Here is a 21548-nt window from a genome sequence, read left to right on the forward strand (position 1 = left end):
TTATTGTCTTATGAATTGCTTTGTCTTCCCCAGTCCTAATAATCACACAATGTGCTGGTAATCGTTGATTTTTTTTAATCTTTTTTTTTATCTGTAATGTATTATTTAATCTTGTGTCGTTGATTTTATCTCCTACTGTTGATCTCTTGAATATCACAGTAAGCTTTTTCTAATGCAGTGGATTTTCCTTTACAATAACCCGGTCAATTACTTTTTGTAATTTCCTCACTGTGTTTCTTTTTCCTACCAACTTGCTCATTGGACAAACACGGTGATTTGGTGTGTAGCTATTTTGTACTGTATTTAATTAATTGTAAGCATACTTCTGTAATGTGTGTGAGTTTGTGTATTTGATTTCGACGCTTGTGTGCATGGTACTGGGTAATGTCTGTATATCATGTACATGTCTTTGATTGTGCGCATGCTTGCATTAATTTGTATAGTGTGTGCTTTTGCCTGTTTTGGTTTAGTATACTCTTATGGGTGTGTGGGCTCGGCGGTGCGGGTCTTATCATGAGTTGACGGATTCTGCATGTCCCATTCATCGTGGATGGGGCATTGGGGATCTGTTGGCGATTGAGAATGCTCGTACCGCTGAGCGAATACTAGTAAGTGACATTCATTGGATGTATTTGTGCGACGTCCGGGCAGATCTTTGTCACAGTCGGGTACGGACCGTGGGGCGGGGCTTGGGTGGGAGCGTATTGCACACTGGAATGAAACCGCTTTTCGTGGTGCATTGGATGGGTTTTGATGGCACGTGGCCAATGGTCCTCACCCTGGTGACGCTGATCTGCCTGGACGTTGCATAATTAAGCTATTTTATAGTCATTATTGCTGTTCACCTCATCACCGTGTAAGCATATTTGATAATTTCTAATGTAGTGATTACTGCATATGAAACTGTTTTTATATGTAATTTGATACAGGACATTGTTGTAAAACAGCTTTTGCTGAACTTTTTATCTTGAATAGATATATTTTAATAACAACAACAACAATCTCTATCTCCAATTAGCGGGATAATTCGGTACGTGTGGGCGCTCGCCAAATTAGCGGGATACCGATCGCGATCGCTATCCCGCTAATTTGGTACGTGTGGACGCTCGCAAAAAAAAAAAAAAAAAAAAAAAAAAAACTCGGGATGTGCATCGCGATCGTCATCCCGCTATTTTGTACGTGTGAACCCGGCTTGTACCAATTCCTAATAAAGCGATTGTGACGTCATGAAAACAATTCTGGCATTTCGCAAATTGCTTCGCACCATGCATCGCGTAGCGCTTGTCAAAATGTAACACTTTTAACAACATCACAAAGCGTTCTACATCGTACGCAGCTGCTAGCTAGCTGCATGCTTAATGGTCAATGTAGGATCCCTTCACATCGCATCTACGTTTACGACTTCTGGCTCTGCATTTCAATCATTTTCCTTTTTTTGTGAGTTTTTGATCCAAAATATAAAACAAATATACTAAGCCTAATTTCGAGTCTCTTGTTAAAACTATAGGCCTCGGCGCCTCAAAAACAACTATTCACTTCGGGGCTGCGCCCCTCTGTGAATAGTTCTTCTGGAGTCACCTCTGCCCATAGTTTTAACAAACTCTCAAGGCCAAGTTGTATAATAGCACATGGACTTGGTAAGTTCAATGACTGAAAGTTGAAACTGAAAGATAACTGGGTGTGAGTCTACAAATTGTTGTTGGATGACTTTATTGCGCCTAAAATTCACTAGATATCAAGGTCTAGGAAAATTGAAAACAAAGAAGATTGGACATCTAGCCGATTTTGAACCGCCTTGGCTGGGGGGGGGGGGGGCGCCCAATAGCGTTGGGTATGTTAACTGACAAGTGACATGTGAATGTGTACAAACTATAGGCCTATGGGAAAAAGACTCGGGGGACTAGGGGAGTGAAAGACTATAAAAAGGGAGTGAGGCCTGGAGGGTGCAGTCAACCAAACACATAATTGTTCAAGATTCTTGAAAATAGGCCTAGCCTATCCCCTTTTAATAGGGATGGAAAAGGGTTAAGATTTTGACCCCCTATATCACAGGTTTTTGGAAGGGAATCCAGCAAAATTACCCCCTATCCCCCCATCACAGGTTTTTGGAAGGGAATCTAGCAAAATTACCCCCTTTCGGAACAATTTCAGGAATGTTTGGAAAAGATTTGAAAACTACCTCTAATTCAACAATTTTCAGGGGAAAAATAATAAAAGACCTCCTATTTCAACAATTTTTCGGGATTATTTCCCGAACTGATCCCCTAAAATGTGCCCCTTTTCCCGAAAAATCGGAAACACGCATGCGGTACACTCTAAGAAAAAAAAAAAAAAGGTTCTCAAATGTTCTCGTCGGCTCCAAAATGGTTCTCATCAGATGGTTCTCGCAAAATGGTTCCGACGAGCACCTATAAATGGTTCCCAATCGAAATGGTTCCGTTCGTCACCATTTGCTAGTATGCGACCCAGTCCCCGAGTGTTATTTGTGGTACTCCTGCAGGTCAAACAATATCTTTTAGGTCCACTTTCATTTTTCCCCTTGCTGTATATTCGAATACCAGATTTAAGAATCATCAAAAATGTGGTATTGGTACAAAAATATTGTATTTGCTTCTACTGCTGTGATAATAAAAAGTACTTATTGTTTTTTTTTTTTTATCGTAGACTAATGACATCTCTTGGCTGCGTGCCAACTGACAGCTGCCACCATCCAATTTAGCGCTCGATTAGATATGCGTACGCGTAAACGCACACATACTAGTTCTGCACTGTTGCACCACCGCATGGGAATCTTGTGTATGTAACCACCGCGACACGCGCCGCGGCTATGTAGCCCTGTGCTGCCTGCCTAGCGCCTGCCTAGCTGTGCAAACCGGTTTATAGTGACCTCGTCTACAACCACTATGTCTATTTTCCAACTGGTCTACTGGCATATCGTCTATTACCGATTTGTCTAATACCCATTTGGTCTACAACTCGTTTTGTCCAGTACCCATATTGTCTAATAGTCACTTTGCTCACTACCCGCATTGTCTAATACCCAACTCGTCTAAGGAGCATTTTGTCTACAAAACAATTGATCTAATAGCCAAATCGTCTACACTCACAATGTCTATTTGCCATGTCGTCTAATATCTATTTTGTCTACTACCAGTTAGTCTACTCCCACCTCGTCTACAAGTCATTTAGTCTACATTCACTTTGTCTAGTTATCATATCGTCCAACCCTTAGTTTGTCCATACCCAATATGGTCTATACCCATCTGGTCTACTCCCAACTCGTCTGCTCCCAATTGGTCTACTCCCAACTGGTCTACTACCAACTGGTCTACTACCAACTGGTCTACTCCCAACCCGTCTACTCCCAATTGGTCTACTCCCAATTGGTCTACTCCCAACTGGTCTACTCCCAATTGGTCTACTCCCAACTCGTCTACTTCCAATTGGTCTACTCCCAATTGGTCTACTCCCAACTCGTCTATACCCAACTGGCCTACTCTCAATTGGTCTATACTCGTCTATACCCAATTGGTGACTCCCAACTGATATAGTTTTACTCTCAACAATTTACCCTAAACTGATCATTTCCATCTGGTCATGCTAATAATGAATATACCACTTTGTCTAGTGTCCAGTCCGTCTCACTGTCATGAACTATTCATATTAAACCCTGCCCTTGATTAGCACAAAAATCAATATTAGACTATTCTAGTTGTTACGATGTGGGCGTGTAGTTGGATGGATTGACACGGGATGCTCGCGTATACTAGTACTGTGTTCCGTGTGTGTGTGTGTGTGTGTGTGTGTGTGTGTGTGTGTGTGTGTTTACGTTTACATGTATGTAGTGCTGGGATGTGGTTACACTGTGAGAGAGATGCAGTAGGTTGTTGTCCAGTGGCCGGGGTGACGGTAACCTTCGAGAGAGTGTGGCCCAAAAGACGCAATGTTCAGATCATTCTACTGATTCACAAAATTAGCAATTTACCAATATCCTTTAGCGAAAGACTGTTATCACACAATGGCAAGATGCGGTATTTGAATGCTGAGTTGTAATTGCTTGATTGTAATTACTAGCAGACATACTCGTAGACGTATGGTGGTATAGTTGTGCATTATAACCGATATTTTTTTTTGTACATTTAGAATTTGACATGAGAAGTCCCAATTATTGGGTAAATGGATGCAAAGTTATGGGCCATAATAGAAACTTGCTCACAAAACTTAACGTTTACCTAAAAAAGGATATTGACCCCTGCCGGTGACCTTAGACCTTGTGTTGACCATTGCATACCTCAAAATTTTTAAGTCTGTATTACCAATCTTCCATCCAAGTTTGATTGAAATTGGAGCACTTAATGGCACCTAGAAATTCAAGATGAATGGATGGAGTGTTGAAGTTTGGACATATAAATGCTTATTTACGGTTCCTCGCGAAACGTGTATTGAGTACATTGTAGGCAAGTAATTATTCATCTTAGTAGTAGCTATAAATTGTACATGAATCATATTTTTGTGTATATGTTTCAACCTTTTTTTTGTGCATTTAAGCGTTTACATCAGTACGTGGCAGACAGAATAAAGAATACTGATAATGTACTTCTAATGTGTTCCTTTTCATTTTTACCATACTTATGATTGTGTATGAAAGTTGAATGGATGGAGTGTTGAAGTTTGGACATATAAATGCTGCATGATTGCTTCTGATATAAATTACACATCCACCACAAAAATAACACAGCAAGTTTTCACACTGTGACATTATCTTTTTTTCCTAAAAAATTGTCATAATTAGAACATAAAATTTTTAACCAAATGGGGCACCAAGAGTGTTCAACCTATTTCACTGGGAAAAAAGAAACTGGATGAAGTAGACTTAAATAACAAAAAAAAAAAAAACTATAACTAGTAGTAGACCAGTTGGGAGTAGACTTGTTGGCAGTAGATGAGTTGGGAGTAGACACTTGGGTGTAGACGAGTTGGGAGTAGACCAATTGGGTGTAGACCAGTTGGGATTAGACCAATTGGGAGTAGACCAGTTGGCAGTAGACCAGTTGGGAGTAGACCACTTGGGTGTAGACGAGTTGGGAGTAGACCAACTGGGTGTAGACCAGTTGGGATTAGACAAATTGGGAGTAGACTAGTAGGCAGTAGACCAGTTGGGAGTAGACTAACTGGTTATTAGACTAATTGACTATTAGACAATGAGTTGTAGCCCAATTGGCTATTAGACAAAATGAGCTGTAGACTATTTAATTCATAGACATAATGATTACTAGACGAAATGGTCAATAGACATAATGGGTGTTAGACGAAATGTGACTTAGACAAATTGGACATTAGATAAAATGGCTAGTAGACGAAATGACAATTAGACTAATTGGCATATAGACAAAATGGTTGGTAGACGAGTTGGTAGTAGACGAAGTGAGTTTAGACGAGATGGCATTAGACTAGGTGGACAGTGGACAGGGTGGGTGTAGACGAGGTGCCAATTTACCTGCAAACCTAGTACCACCACGCTGCGGGCAGAGTGCCAATGCAATACCATGCATGCATACTAGACGGCTAGTAGAGTGAACACACAGTATATTAGTCCAATACGTAGGTCTATGTATCACACCCATAACGAACGGCACCCGGTAACGTTAGACATTAATTTTGTCAAGGTGGACTGGAAACGTGTCACTGTCAATTCCATTTTCGCCATGGCTGTCATCACAATTTAGGAGAATAGGTAAGATTTTTAGTTTTAATGTGGTTTCATCTCATTTTTAGATGACATTCGTTGGTACAAAATCAAGTTAGATTCATCACTCAGTTTTCGTTTTCAGTCAGGCTCAGTGATTAACCTGTGGCGATAACGGTTAGATCCTAACGGTGAATGTTAGGTCTAATTTGATCTAAGTATAGTTGCTATCTTGTGTAATGTTTACCAGGTACAGTTGATCAAGATCTAACAATAACATGTTAGGCCTAACGTTAACACTTTACAATTAGAAATTTGGCATAGCAATGCCAATGGGCTAGCCCGAAAAGACGCCGTGCGACAATGCGGAGCATGGCTGTCACGTTTTTATAGCGACTGGGCCGGGCTAAGTTACTTAGTTAGGCCTGCATGTAACGTTTAATGCGTATTAAAAGTAACGTTAGAGTCTACTAACTCCGAAACACAGCCCGAACGCCGAACGCAAAGATATAACTGTGTACAAGGAGCGCCCGGGGTAAGGCCTATACCGGTACATGCTATGCAATAAGGAAATTTGTTCTAGATCTATATATAAGTTATAACTGTTGTGTTAACGTTAGAGCCAATACTAACAATGTGTTAGAGGTCTGTCTAGAGCCCAGTAGGCCTAGGTCAAAATCTCTCCAGTATGTTTTCAGGCTTGTTCTTAAGGAGTCACGTCATGTAATGCTGTGTTCTGTTTATCGAATTATAGCAATGACTTTGTTTTATTAACGCGGTGTAGGTCTATTGTATCTTTCAATTCATATGTCAGGGAAGTGGACACACCAACATGCACAGAAACCAGGGAACAAGTAACTCCGGCCGGAACGATAACCAGTACGGACGTGTTTGGGTCGTTGGTGCGGTTAGGGAACAAGGTACACCTGTAGACTCTACATTGATCACAGACCACAGCCCGTGACAGACCGTTGACAACATCGGCCAGAACTGTAGGCTTAACACTAGCCAAGAATGAGCTAGTCGAGAATGAGCTGTGTCGCTTGTGTGGCTAAGACAATACATCGATCAGAATGACAGCCCGTGATAGCCCGTTGACAGCATCAGACAGAACCCTGGGCTAGTCAAGAATGAGCTGGGTGCCCAAACGAATACATCGATCAGAATGACAATTTTAGCCCGGATAGCCCGTTGACAGCATCGACCAGAAACCTACACTAGCCAAGAATGAGCTGAGCTAAAGAGAAAACACTGATGCTGCAAGAGAAAACCTTTTAGAAATATGTAGATAGGGTATAAATGTAAGTCCGTTTGCATTGACTTCTATCATAGTGTATTTTATAGCTGCTCTTTCAGAATCTGCCGTCAACCAAAAATTCATGTCTGGCGACTTTTTGTTGGTTTGTGTGATGGAGGGTCACATATGTTTTGTTATGATCCCAATACCGTATTTGCAACTTAGAATGTACCAGTGATAATGTTTCACTATAATTCGCATTTAAGAATTTTGAATGAACTGTATTGGGGGGGGGGGGGGAGACGTAATGATATCAGACCGGATGCCAATCTGAGAAATGGAGTCATTCATAGTTTTAAACTTTAAAAGCACAAACGGAAAATGCTCTTTATACTTCTCCAGTCATTGTGTGGTCGATTTCTGCACACTTTTAAAGTTTGCACCTAGACTGGTCAAACTTATTGCATTTATACCCACGCAGGAATTACGTATTGTGAAGAGAATTGAATATTATGTAATTTATTTCAAAACACTGATGCACCTCTTGTCACCAGTTTATATTGTTTTTGTAGAAATACAACATGTACATGTTCATGTATTGTACGTGGTGGTGGTGTTTAAAAGTGTGTGTGTGTGTGTGTGTGTGTGTGTGTTTTCGTAGGACATGCTGTAAATTGTCAGAGGTCATGATTAACCCGAATTGATACCCTTCTTGTATTTGCAGTTGTATAGATGTGTCTATGGTGCTTTCAAATTGCAGAACAAAAAGAAGGCACTCGTATACAAACAAAGATAAGTTAATTCAAGTACTTGACGTTATGAATGTGAAGTGATGTGGAGAAGTGTAAAGCTTATCCTCTCCCAAGTATCATACCAGCAATATAATGTATAAATGTGACCCGCTATAACAAAATGATCCTAAAGTCGGGCAAGGTCGATTATTTGAAAATTGCACGACACAATTCCCTAATCTTTCTGCTTTAAATTGATATATAACACGTCTTATAAAAATAATCGGCTGCGGAGATATCGATGTTTAAAAGAGAGCATGTCAAGACGTCTGGGAAATCACTGTTTCGAGAAAAGCGCCCCTAAAGTTCTCCTTGCGACGCAATTACAATCAAGAGACACGCAAGTCAGTATTCACCTCCGGACAATAGAAGTTAAGCCCTAGCAAACCCCGATATGCTCATTTAAACACAGCGTCGGCGGTCTCCTCACCGACCAATCAGTGACCAGGATGTTAGGAGAAGCGGCTAGGCATAGCGCAACCCGCCCGCACGCACACTCTAAAAAAGGTATAGTCAAATATGACTGATATCTAGTCAAATCTGACTAGGCAAAAGGGTCAGCTGGGTGCAACTGATAATCAGTCATTTTGACTATATATTTCTAGTTATATTTATTTGACTAGATAATCAGTTAAAGAATCTTACTGGATTTCTAGTAATTTTCACTATTTTTGCAAGTCAGTTTTGACTATTTATATAGTTATCACACTTTCACTGATATTTCAGTCATTTCACCATTCATTTCTAGTCACTTTTCACTCTTTTTTATCAGTCAGTATTGACAATAAATATAGTCATTCCACTTTCAATGATATTCTCGTAGATTTTCACCATTCATAGTCACAGCATACACTTGCATTCTTTCATGCACCTCTTGGCCTTTGGTGTTCGTGTCATCACAGTTCAATTATGCTGCAAGCAAACATCAAATCGAATCATAAAAAATTGCAATAGCAAACCATCTTACATTCAAGGCAACATGCAAATATGCACTTTGCATTTGATTTAATAGTCTAATCACGAAACATTTTAATCAAAGTATTTTGAGAACATTTCATTTACATAATATGAGCGTCAATCCATGAAACAACATGAAATATTAAAAATTATTATTTTCAACTCCCTTAACCCTAAAAATACTGGGCTATTTTGACCCCCCCCCCCAGTCTTTTAGGGTTAAACCTAATAGGCCGGGCTTGAGATCTTGGCTGTCGAAAAATTGGCACGCATGTCGCCCGTGACATTATCTACTATATTGTGTAGTTGCTTTTTCGAAAAATTATGTAATTTCATTAATTATGCATGGAATCAGACTTTTTGGTCCAAATCAATAAATGGAGGTCAAAAACAGTTATGATGTTCATTATAAACCTACTTTTAGCTGGTACCATTGTAAAGCCAGATATTTTTTTCAGAGGAATTTTTTAGATTTGATTTGGTAACATTTTTCTGCGCATTTGTGCAGATTCTTCCATTCGTTTTATACACATAGGTCCGAATTCACAAAAGAGGTTTAAACCATGGGGTGGTTTAAACCTCCTTACGCGTACGAAAAATAAGTGTAAATAAGCGCACCAACCCATGCGCGCGCTTAAAGAAAACACATGATTGGACCGGATTCTGTATTCGCGTACGCTTAAAAAACCTCTTTTGTGAATTCGGGCCATAGCGTTGGTCATTGCTGACATCGTATTCATGCAAAACAGAGTACAATGAAAGAAAAAACATATATTTATGAGATGAAAGTCATTGACAATCTAGTTGTATATGCTATGTACCTAAAGCTAAGAAACCACACTTTTTTGTTAAATTCATTTATCAAATTCTACTTAGTGACCCTGTTTTTGAAAAACAATTTTTTAAAAATAGGAATTCGAGAAATCCCATTTGTGAAAAATTCTGTTTTTCCTCTACATGTAGCCTGTTGTTATTGTTCAGACCATTTTCAAACAAACAATTCTTGGATTGTTATTATGTAACAGTTTTTTGAATAGCATGTACTAAGGTATGAATATCATATAATAATGCTTTTGTGATGTTTTTATCATTTAGATTACTTGTACATTATGAATTTCTTTCAAGTAACAGTATGATCTTCTTACCAGTTTCTATGTTAAATGATGAAAGTGGCACAAACAGGATTTTGCATCATCACACATAACCCCATAACTATAACCATGTATAAAGATCATCTGGACAAATTATTTTGCGCTTACTTATTAAAGGAATTTGATTGGTTCGCATTTTTTGTCGCCTTGCGACAAAAAAGGTCACTTGCCTCTGTAACATTTTTTGACGCCTCATATCCCATTGACTTTGTACACAAAATGTTGCTGAGCTTTGTTATGCCTTGTCTGAACAAGGCTTTAAAGGTAGTAGCCCACATTTGCAAAATATGTCAAAACAAGCAGTATAGTTGGCATGGAGTTTGGATATGATTACAGTAAACATGTACAAAATAGCATTTCAATCTGCCTCTTACTTTGGCAAAAACATATGAAAATGTAACATGATGTTTCTTCAGATTACCTCTTGTTCAACAGTAACTCAAGAGTGCGAAGCGGCGGAGCTCAAGATCCAATCCACGGACAACTCATAAAACAGCACGTTTGTCTTTCTTAATCGATATAAAATAGGAGGAATTAGATTTCTGACTTACATCACTTCTAGACTTCTTTAGAAATACGTTCAGGCACTTGAAATTGTCATTCGAAGGTGTCTTCGATGGGAAAAACAGTGATGTCACATCGTCGATTTGACAATTCGCAGAAAACTGCGCAGCACTACTATGAGCATACTACGAGGCGCCGTTTGTAAAACAATTATATAGATAAATTATATGTTATATAATCATATGAGCTCCGCGTTCAACAGTAATTTTGCACCATTCGTAAAAGCATCGGGACGACAGGTTTAGAAATTGATTCTAAAACCCTGGTTCTCTCTCTCTAGAATTGAATATCATTGACAAAAGGCGACAGGTGAATTATGATACTTTGAACTTGTCTTTCAAAGTCATAAAGGACCTACTTCATCCCGCTTCGAGTTTTGTGGGTTTGCAAATATGGGCTACTACCTTTAACATTTCCTAGGACTCTATGATGAAAAATTAGAAATGTAAGCCCTAAGGGAAATGGTACTGGATGGGGTTGTGGTCTTGCAGTTGGGTTTTCCACCATCCATCTTATAGATGACTTTCTGCAGAAAGTCATAAGTGTTGGCTGCCTCCCAAGGATAATCTACCCAGAGTACAAAGATGGCCTTGAAACAAAGGTCCACTCCTTGGATGAGGGACATCGCCTCCAATGCAACACCATCACAAATGACAAACACTTGCTCCAGCTTGAGGATGTCTCCAAGGGCGAGCACAAATGGTTGCTTCTGCTTGCAGTTTTCGAGGTAGTCTGGAAGGTTTGTTCCTACCTGAAGAAAGAGAAAATTATGGTGCTCTATCACTTTTCAGATCACATTATTACAATTACGAATTCTTATGACATGAAGAAACAGTGGAGAGTATTTGACAAATGCAATATGAAATGTTATTTATTTTTCTTTTCGTTTTGTATATGTCATCTCAAGACATGTGTAAATCAATGTTGTTAAAATAATTTGAAGGTATTAAAAGAAAACAAATTTCCATTCATTTGTGTGTTGGCAATGAGGTATTGGACAAAGTATAGTAAATTCTCGATTAGAGGCGCATAATTGCTCTTTTTAAAGAGTTCCATAAAAACAAAGTGGGGGTAAATATTAATAATATCTGTCTTGGTAAAAACAGCGCAATATATCTTCAAAGTATATGAAGAGTTTGTTCGTAAAACGGGTTAGATCCACTTTTGTGACTTCAGAGAAAAACGCATTTGTTTGCCAGATTTTGTACAGGCTTCTATGGAAAAGTGAAATTAGGAAGTGCATTTCTTCATAGCTGCTCTGAAAATTTAGCTTAATACTTTTGTTCAAAAGACAGGCACAGTTGAACAATGTTCTTATATCAATAAGTCAATTTTCATAAAAAATGGATCTAACCCCTTTTGCAAACTAAGTCTTCATATATAAATGAATAAGTATCAATACCGGTAATCCCAGAAATATAAAGAGTGCAATCCTTCAAGTCAGTTCGCATCTCTGTTTGAGATTTTACAGTAGGGACATTTCCAACAACACAACAAAAAATGCATATTTTGTCATCTTTTTTATTTCATGATTATGTCATGAAAAGGAACATGATATATGCTAGCTAAAGCAAACTGAAAATGAACCACAGAGAATAAACTGGTTAAGTGAAATAATTGATGCTCATCAGTAAATGAATAATAGGACAATTTAAAGGTATATAGGAATTCATGTACTTGCGGTATAAAATAAATTTCACAGAACCTTAATAATTTAATGCATGATACACATTAGATGTGCTGGAAATAGTAGAACATTCGTCATATAACAATGATCCAAAAAATCATTTTGATATAGAACTAACACAGAAATGCATATATGGGACAGTGTTAATCTGACTTTTGACGTTGGGTGATGTCAAAAAGTATCAAGCATGTTTTAACCTATGATTTTAAAAATATTCAGTACATTTGTGTTGAAATGTTTCCACACTACAGTGCAAATGTGTAGCACTCTTGGCTGAAGATCAATCATAGGCCTATTAAACTTCAGCAAAATTTTCCACCATTGACCAGTACTCCATGTTACCTTTCAAATTGAAAAATTAACATGCTTAGACTATGTCCGAGGCTGAGTGATTTGCATAATTTTCATTAAATTGATTTTCTTACTGGGCCGATGTCGATGAAGGCTTTGGACGCCTCTACCCTGCTGCATCTCATGCTGCGCTTCCCCACCTTCTTCATTCCTGGATTCACATGTGTGGAAGTGCAAGAAGTGCCATGGTCTCACTTCTGCTGCAGGACACGCACTGGCAGAAGATGCTGCACAATTTATAGGAAGAAAACAAATTGAATAAGATTAGATAATATATAATATAGAATTCCCCAAACCACATTAGGTGAATGACAACTTAAGAATTATCCCATGCCCCGTTTTATTTCACCAAGACCAATGGCCGAGGTGAAATAAAACGGAACATGGGATGATTCTGAATTCGGAGTGACCATAGTTTGGCATAGGGAATGACAAATGGTTTGCTAATTATCATAGTATGGAAATAAAGTACTTTATAAAATGATTTCATGATCCTACACAAAATTTTGATTTGAAAGAATATGAACTGGAATTAATTTCGAGTAGATGGACCATTGCCATATAACCAACAACTTCATGGTTTGGCATGATGACCTATCATTTCAAATTACAATTAGCTCATTTCTTTTCAAGACCCCCAATGATGTTTTGCAAACAAGCAACATTACCACTGAAATCTATATTGTAGTTAGAATATACTAAATTAATATTCTCTAATTGACCTTTCTCTTTGCTCCTCCTGGAAATCTCTCTTTCCCCATTCCAAATATCATTTCTCTATTTGCATCATTCCAACTTCAATGTTGTAAATGTTATTCAATTAAAATGTGTTGGTTTTTAAAAAAAAATATTCTTACGGAGATGCGGAACAGTCAAAGCTTCCTGCCACGTCGTGTTATTGAGGTCTGCATACTTCAGTACCAGGGGAGCTATTTTTGGCCACTCTGAGAACAGCTTATCTGCAACCTCTGGATAAAGAATCCTGAAGTCCTGCTGAATCTGGAATAAATGAAAATAATGTTACTAGTATAAATCTATTTTCAATTTGAAAGGGAAAAAGCAATATGGGTAATTCCACAGAAAAGTGGACACTTTACCAAAACTTTAACCTTTGAATAGGCTACATGTAACATATACATGTATCATTTCAAAGAGGAGCTTCTGGTTTCTAGGGAAAAACTTAAAAAAAAAAAAAAAAAAATCGGCCTCCATCTCTTGCAGTTGCACGAGGGTGATCTTGCTAAAGTTAATGTTCACATGTACTACATGTCGATGGGCAATATCAGGTGAAAACAGCTTAAAGAGATAGGTCAGTAGTGGGGCAGAACGCCCCATACATATCCCACATTTGCATATAGACCTTATGCATTGACGTCATCACTCGCTTGACAACCTCTCGCGACGCCATCTTAGAGGGCAAGCGAAGTCCTTGACATCGCAGAGGCGTGAAGCTAGTTATGTGCTTTTCCTATGCGCGCTAGCGGCGATCACCTCACTCGCCGCCAGTCCCCAGGCTAGTGGCAGGGTTTTTTTTACCATCAAACAAGTTTGACATGACATGACACATTATGCAGCAATAGTTGGGTAATTTTCTCACATTGTGCAATCGAAATACTCACAGCAACTACAGAATTCCTAGGTTATATCGCAGAAATTTGTATCCATAGCGCAACATCGCCGTTCGCTGAATGTATGTCGCCATTTTGAATTTCATTAGCCAATCACATGCGAGGTACGTGTTTTAGTAAAAAACACGTAGAAATCTACCTTGCATGTGATTGGCTAACGGATTCGTAGGTTGATGAGCTGTTACGACCGCTGGTAGTTGCATCTTTTTTCATGAAAATTGTGACAAAATGTTGGATATATCATTAACCTGGTGAGTGCAATGCATACATCAAATGTCGATTTTGCTATACAAGCTTGTATTTCCCGATCTAGGGCTGTAGATTACATGCAATAGAAAAGACAGTAAAAGAAACACCGATGTTGTGTGTAAATGCCCATTGCCTCGCGTGTAAAAGCACGCTCTAGCAACGCATCGCTTGCCCTCTGAGGGAGGGCGCCCTTCAGTTAGTAAGACCGTGTGACGTCATATGCATAAGGTCTATTATAAAAAACATCAAAACAATTAAAAAGTCTAGTCAGTGGATCTGGTGGATCTAACCACCTGGAAGTGGTATGCATGGTTAGAAGAGATTAGTAAAAAATGCTATTTAGTGGTTGTTAGGGCAAGTTAAAATGAAAAAAAAAAAAAAATGAATGTCATGTACAGCCTTATGCCATGGTCACTACTCACACCTTTGTGAAAAGTCACCATGTATGAGCCAAGTATTAGAGACAAATCACATGAATTAAAGAAACCAAAACAAATTACAAGGCATTTAACGAAAGCCTTTTTTTTTTTTAATGCCCCGTAATTCCTTTTGATGTCCTCAATCTGATGAGGATGGATTTTAATAGCTGAGAGATACGAAGTTTGGACATAGCTCACAGATAATGAGATACAGTACGGGCCGATTATACACAAACACACTCACACACACACACACACACACACACGTGCACACGGGCGGGCACACACACAGAGTACAGTATGGTTGAGGGGTCTAGATATCGCGCACGAAAATTTGAAATGCTCTTATAATAGAAGTTATTCCATAATCGTACCTGAATTTCTCAATGAATATCACGAAAATGCAGAAAAATCACCTCCCAGAATCTCCTGATGATACGATGACGGAGTAGTGCGCTGTCGCCGTTTGTATGTCGGACCTTTTTTAATGCGTTCACCTTCTCGGGGTATGTAAACATCCCGCAGCTGCCCTATGTAGTTTCATGCGTGAAAGTGTCTGCCCCTCTCTGCGGCTGTAGCGTGCTTCGGCTTTCGTAGAATATTATCAACGATCGATCGAACAAATTACGAATTCTATCGGCTACGATCATACGAACGAGACAAGCGAGACGACACGTCTAGGCTACAACATCCTTAAAAAAAGATTTTAAGCTAAGGTAGGTAAATTATAAGGTAAAAAATTGGAAATTTAGTGAAAAATTTGTTCCAAAAAATTGGAAATTTGGCGCAAAATTTGTTTGAAATCAAAATTTCTTACCTGCTTTCTTCTCATGTTTAGCGGTTGTCAGGTATTTTTATTCCATGGGCGTATCGGCAAATTTTGCGCTTAGTCCTACGCGTAATATTGCTTGCTATACGCAGTTACGCTATGCGCGATCATTACGTCCCTGCGCGAGACCTAGTGCCCTTACTATACAATGCAAGGTCCACAAACACAGATAGATCGGCCTATTAAATAGCCTAATGTTTGGTCTAGCCTAGGCTAGGCTATAGGCTTAAGTTAAGCCTAGATTATCACTACGTACTAGCGGCTTTAGTCTGGATTAAGTTGGGCTTAGGCCGTAGCCTAGCCTGGGTTAGCCCGAGACTCCGACTCCGAGTCTGAGTGATAGTAGTAGGCCTACCAATACATGAATAATGGAGTTTAATTGGCGCTAGACGGCAGCCCGCTAGTGCATGTAGTTTCGCACCGATTCAGTAACGTTTAGACCTCACATTCACACAAAAGGTACAATGGGTGATTTTAAGTTCGGTGCTAGTGCTAGTGCTAGTGCTATCTCAGCACTAGCACCGGCGATAAAACCGAACTTGAAATCACGTCGGTGTTGGGAGTTGACCTCAAAATTATGACGTATTTCCGGTTGCTGGTGCTGGGCTCGGTGTTGAATGTCGTCTGCTGAACCGAGCTCCGCCGATTGTGTTAGCGATTTACGTGCTTTTTCGCCTTTGACTAACACTAGCCCCTAGGGATTAACATTTTCGTCATTTCAAGTTCGGTGCTGGTGTTAGCGTTGTCGTGCGAGACTCACATATTCACGTCCATAATACTAGTAGATGCACGTTTTACGTGCAAAGTCTATGCTAATGCAGTGGTCGCCCACGCAACGTACACGAACACTCTCGACGTGGCTTCATAAATCTGAGCCTGGGAGCAAAATTAAGATAGTTGTATTTTGGGGATTGGATGAAATTTGTGGAATTTTAATATTTCTTCCCCACTATGTCTCTAAAACTAAGCAGTTTTGGCTATATATTTTAATATTTAACTGTAATCACGCGCAATCACTTTTTTCGTCGCGCAATTCCCGCGGAGCTCGCGGTGCTGTGATTCCAACACCTAGTGCTGGTGATCGATAATTTTGATCGGTATCGCCTCGTTAATCTGACCGTCGGTGTTGGAGCTCGATTTAACGCTGTTATTCGGGGGCTAGCACTAGCACTAGCACTAGCACCGAACTTGAAATCACCCAGTGGGTCCTAAAGCTACGCACCATACAAATAACATACACGCGCAATGCGACGCGTTCAAATCAGGGTACACACGCGATACACACACACAGTAAATTTGCACGACTCAAATGCATAGGCATTCTGCGTAGCTTTAGGACCCCTTCATTTTTCAGAACAAAATTTGACACCGGCATTAATATTGACCTGAAAATAAGCGTTAACATTCAACCCTCGTAATTTTCTCTATCAACTTTGGAATATGTAGAATCTAGATATGGGTAAAAATGAAATTGCACAAGCCAATGATTTCCGTGATTTTTCTAGCTGCTGAAAACAAAGTGCGTAGCTTTCGGTCCCCCCATCAATTCATACAGTCAGTGTCACACTCATGACATGTCATGCCATCATTCACGGTCACTTCCGACCACATGCAGGTGCAAAACTGCACTACACGGTAGACCTAACGTTAATGCAGTTTCAACTTACCCTTGAAAATGTCTTATCAACTCCTCCATCTTGTCTTTGTCTCATGAAATCATTCATCGCCGAACGAAAAATAAAACGGCTTATTCTAGCCCACAACACTAGGCCCAGCTAGCTAGCAGCGCACACAGCTAGTGCAGTGATCAACACAGCCCAGCAGTCGCCGCTGTACTGTACATATACATACGTAGCGTGATTCGCGTAGCGTATTAACAGCGTCTGGCTGGTCGGGCTAGTGATGACTCGAACCATCGCGCGGATCGGCCAATAAGCGACTGCGCTTGTTCCCAGTAAGCGCATCAAAGGAAACCCGTCAAACGTAACTATTGCACTTAGTTATTCATCGATGACAGATGTTATAGTAAAAGGGAGCAAAGTAACTGATAATTGACTGATTTTCAAGTCAATTTTACTTGACTGGGAAATCTAGTTAATTATTTGACTAGACTGTTTTTAGAGTGCACCAGTCGACTGGGCAGTGTGCGAGCTTCACGCTTCAGTTAGCGGCAAGCAGCAAACTGACCAATGAGATCACTCTGGTCGTTGTTAGGGGCGGAGCCTATGTGTGGCGCTCAATCCAAATGTTCGAACCAGTTTCTGCTTCGTTGAAACGCCAAAAAACATGGCCCAGAAAAACGCTATTTTTTGGTCTTTCCTTTCATCATTTTGCTTCAAAATTTTGACAGATGATAGAAGACCTGTCAGACTCTAATAATATGTCAAATTCAGAAAATCGTACGTTTTGACCAATTTTGATGCTCTAACTTCAAACTCGATTTTCACGGCTTCGACCGTGCGCGACTTCAGGACCATTTTGTTGTAGCGGGTCACATATGTTTTCTGTGACAATACCAAAGGTCCTGTTTAATGGAATTGTTTTCCTGCCCTTTGTTGTTGCTTTTAGGACAAATATGCTTTAAAATAAAAAAATAAAAAACCCAACACCAAACAAACTAGCAAATATGTGGAAAAAGTTCCTCATACAATGTGTACTACTTAACTCTGTATGTGCCACGTTCGCACGTCCGGCTCAGTCGACGGCGTGCCAACTTCGCATATTCTGCTCAACAAACAAAGCCGCCAAAACCGATCGATAAATCGCTAATCACTGCTAATCCTGCGGCACAATGAAAACGTTTTTCGTGCTTTTGTTCCTCTCATTATGCGGCTTGCATTCTACGTGGTGATTGACTATCAAGATGTGTGATGGTGTTTCAAGAACTGCTCGATACACAAATCACACATATTGTGGAAAAAAAAATAGTGAACAAATGAAAATATTTTGTTGATATTTGACAGATTATAACATGACAAATACAAACCTCACCTTTAGATTGTAAAAGTTAAGGTGGATAAATACATTTTTGCGAATTTGTGAAACAGCAAATTTCTGTGGTTTTCAGTTATTGAGTGATGTTTCATGAAAGAATATTGGTGAATTTCATGTACATGTGAAAGTTTGTTTGCAAAATCCGATAAGTCCATTTTTGAAGATTTTGAAGAACGGTCTCTGTCATAAAGTACAAAACATTACCTTTTAAATGATATATTGGTTACTGCATATAAAGGTACATTTTGGAAGTTATGGTCAAAAGAAACAAACATTTTCTTATTATTCTCTTTATTTTTCTTGACCTTTAATCGCAAATATCTCCATTTGGCAAATATGGACTTATCGGTTTTTTGCAAACAAACTGTTCATGTACACGTTTGAATTCATGCTTGTGAAACTGTGTGTGCATGGGTGTGTTATCCTTGATTTTTTTTTTCCAGTGTCAACGATAATGTATGATATGCTTATGTATTGCTAATATGTAGGTTTTGTACGAATGTTTGACTGATGAGATGAAATTCAGTTCAATTCATTTCATTTCAAATGAGTTTTTGATGCACATTTTCAATGCAGATATGTACAAATGTACCTTTAAGAATGGTGCCAGTAAAGCAACTTACCAGCTCTGCGTGTGAAACACACAGAAAACACACAGACATCAATTCACATACTACATTCTAAGGAAAAAAAAAAGATTCTTTTGAGCACCATTAAATGGTTCTCAGCACTGTCACAATAGCGACACCTTTTTTTGAGCCTGTGAAAACCTTTTTAAATGGTGCCTTTCAGCACCTTTTAACATTGGTGCCCATTAGAACCTTTTCCAATGAAACGGTTCTCATGAGCACCTTTTGAAAAGAGTCAAAAAGGTGCTCATCTTTAGTCAAAAAGGTGCCCATGGCCACCTTTCAAATGGTACTCACGAGCACCATTTCATCGGGAAAAAGGTTCTAATGGGCACCTTTTGCAAAAGGTGCCGACAAGCACCATTTATAAAAAGGGTCTCACGAGCACCAGAAAGGGTGTCACTAATGTGACAGTGCTGAGAACCATTTAATGGTGCTCAAAAGAACCTTTTTTTTCTAAGAGTGTACAGTTGACTACCTGAGTGGGGGGGGGGGGGGAGTTTCCCCCTCCCCTGCGAAGCGCAAAAGCATCTACGTTTATACTTCTTCTCTTCTTTCTTTTCCTCACCTTTTTGTCTTTTTTACTCCTTTTTTTTTTCTTCGTTTTTTTTTTCTTTTCCATTTTTTTTTTTTTCGTTTTGGGGGCGACCTCACCCATCGTCCCCCTGGCTACACGGGTGTGGTCTGGGTCAGCTTCTCCCATTTGTTTATACACAAAATGCGTCGATTACTTATCCAATCCTGTTGTGCGCCCTTCTCCATATGCATGGCAGGCGTTACACCAAAAACAGCGATCTATCCGGTCTTCCCCTCTCCATAATCTTTTGTTAAAGTAATACATGAATTGGGGTCTTAAGTCTTAACTATACAGATGCTTCATACATTTATCACTAGTAGTAACATGTGTTATACGAGCACAATTTCGCCGGAGTGGAGATGAACCTTTCGGCTTTTTGCCAGATTATCAACTTCCTTATTTTCCCAAAATAAAGTGAGAAAAAGCGCTACACAATGCAGTGCCTCAAATTTTGTTTGTTTTTTTCTTAATAACTGAAGTTAATTTAAGCTAATTTGTGTGTGTGGGGAGGGGAGGGGGTGGTGGGATCCAGACTATTAACACTAATATAAAAACAAAAGCCTTTAGCTGCCACTTCCATTTGCGGAAACTGAATAATTTTTATACCTCCAAAGTTAAGCTACTAGTACTCTGTCTCATGATTTGACCACAAATTTTGAAGATATGCAATAATTTGAATGAGTTTTTATAATATGATTATTAGACCCATTCATATCCGTTTTCTTTTTCTTCTCTTCCGTTTTTTTTTTCTTCTTTTTTTATTGGCGGAAAAACGTGGCCTCTGCAAGAAAGGTACGGACAAAAAACACGCATTGTGGGTTACCTGGGCAAGCTGTTGCCTTATTGTATTATTCTACTATGTCTGAATTAATTTGGCTCTTTTTAATTTAATGATTCTTGCGTCGAGTTATTAATTTGAATGAAAATATGCTGTACTCGCTGCTATCAAGGGATTCGGACCAACACTGGCTATCGGGCGAAAGCTCGGTAGTCTAGTGGATATGACGCCTGTCTAGTAATCAGGAGGTCATTTGTTCGATTCCCATCCGAGTATGTAAAGCCCATGATTTTTTTATATATATATATATATATATATATCATGGCTTACTCAAAACACACTGAGTAATCGGTGTTTATACATGTTGAGAACGGTGATTTGTCAATCAGTTGCAATTAATTTGGCTCTTTCAACCACTCCAACCATGTTTAACCCAGTGACTTCCTGGGATACTACATTTCATCTATAAGTTAAAGCAAAATTCAATATAACTCGTAAGAAAAAGAATCAAGATAAATTTTCTTCATAACAACAGGGCTCTGGCATTGTAGAGGCGTGGGTTTGCCGCCTTCGACGGCCTTTCTAGTTCATATTGCCCATGAGTCGCATTGGCATAACTACGGGAAGGGGCGTGGGGGGCACATGTCCCCTCAAATTGGCTGGAAAAAAAAAGCCAACAAAACATTTACGACAGTAGGAAAGGAAAAGAGAAGGAAAGAGAAAGGAAATTAGAGCAAACAAAAAGAAAGTGGAAGGGAAATATCCGGAAGCGTTCGCTCCCTTCGCTCACTCGCATTTTAAGTATCTTAAGCAATGCAGATTATATTAATAATTACTATTCTTATGAAAGGGAATTGGTTTGTATCTTGTGTCTCTATCTAATATCATATTATTCTTTTACTTAAATAATTTTAGTATATAATATAACTGCAAAGAATTGGGCAGAGGTTGGCCTAAAATAGGTGAATTTCAGTGGATAATGGCCTATGACCAATAGCCTATTCCTATCATACCCACTATG

The 21548-nt window shown here is 39.2% G+C and overlaps 1 protein-coding gene and 1 pseudogene across 1 annotated transcript in view; both read right to left on the bottom strand.

Annotated features, from left to right (window-relative positions):
• The window catches only part of LOC140227862 (uncharacterized), a 63835-nt gene that overhangs the window by 38251 nt on the left and 4036 nt on the right, over positions 1–21548 (bottom strand). The window lies entirely within an intron of this gene.
• LOC140227090 (uncharacterized) lies at positions 659–19875 on the bottom strand (annotated as a pseudogene).

The sequence above is a fragment of the Diadema setosum genome, chromosome 4, assembly GCF_964275005.1.
Source record: "Diadema setosum chromosome 4, eeDiaSeto1, whole genome shotgun sequence".
NCBI classification, from domain to species: Eukaryota; Metazoa; Echinodermata; class Echinoidea; order Diadematoida; family Diadematidae; genus Diadema; species Diadema setosum.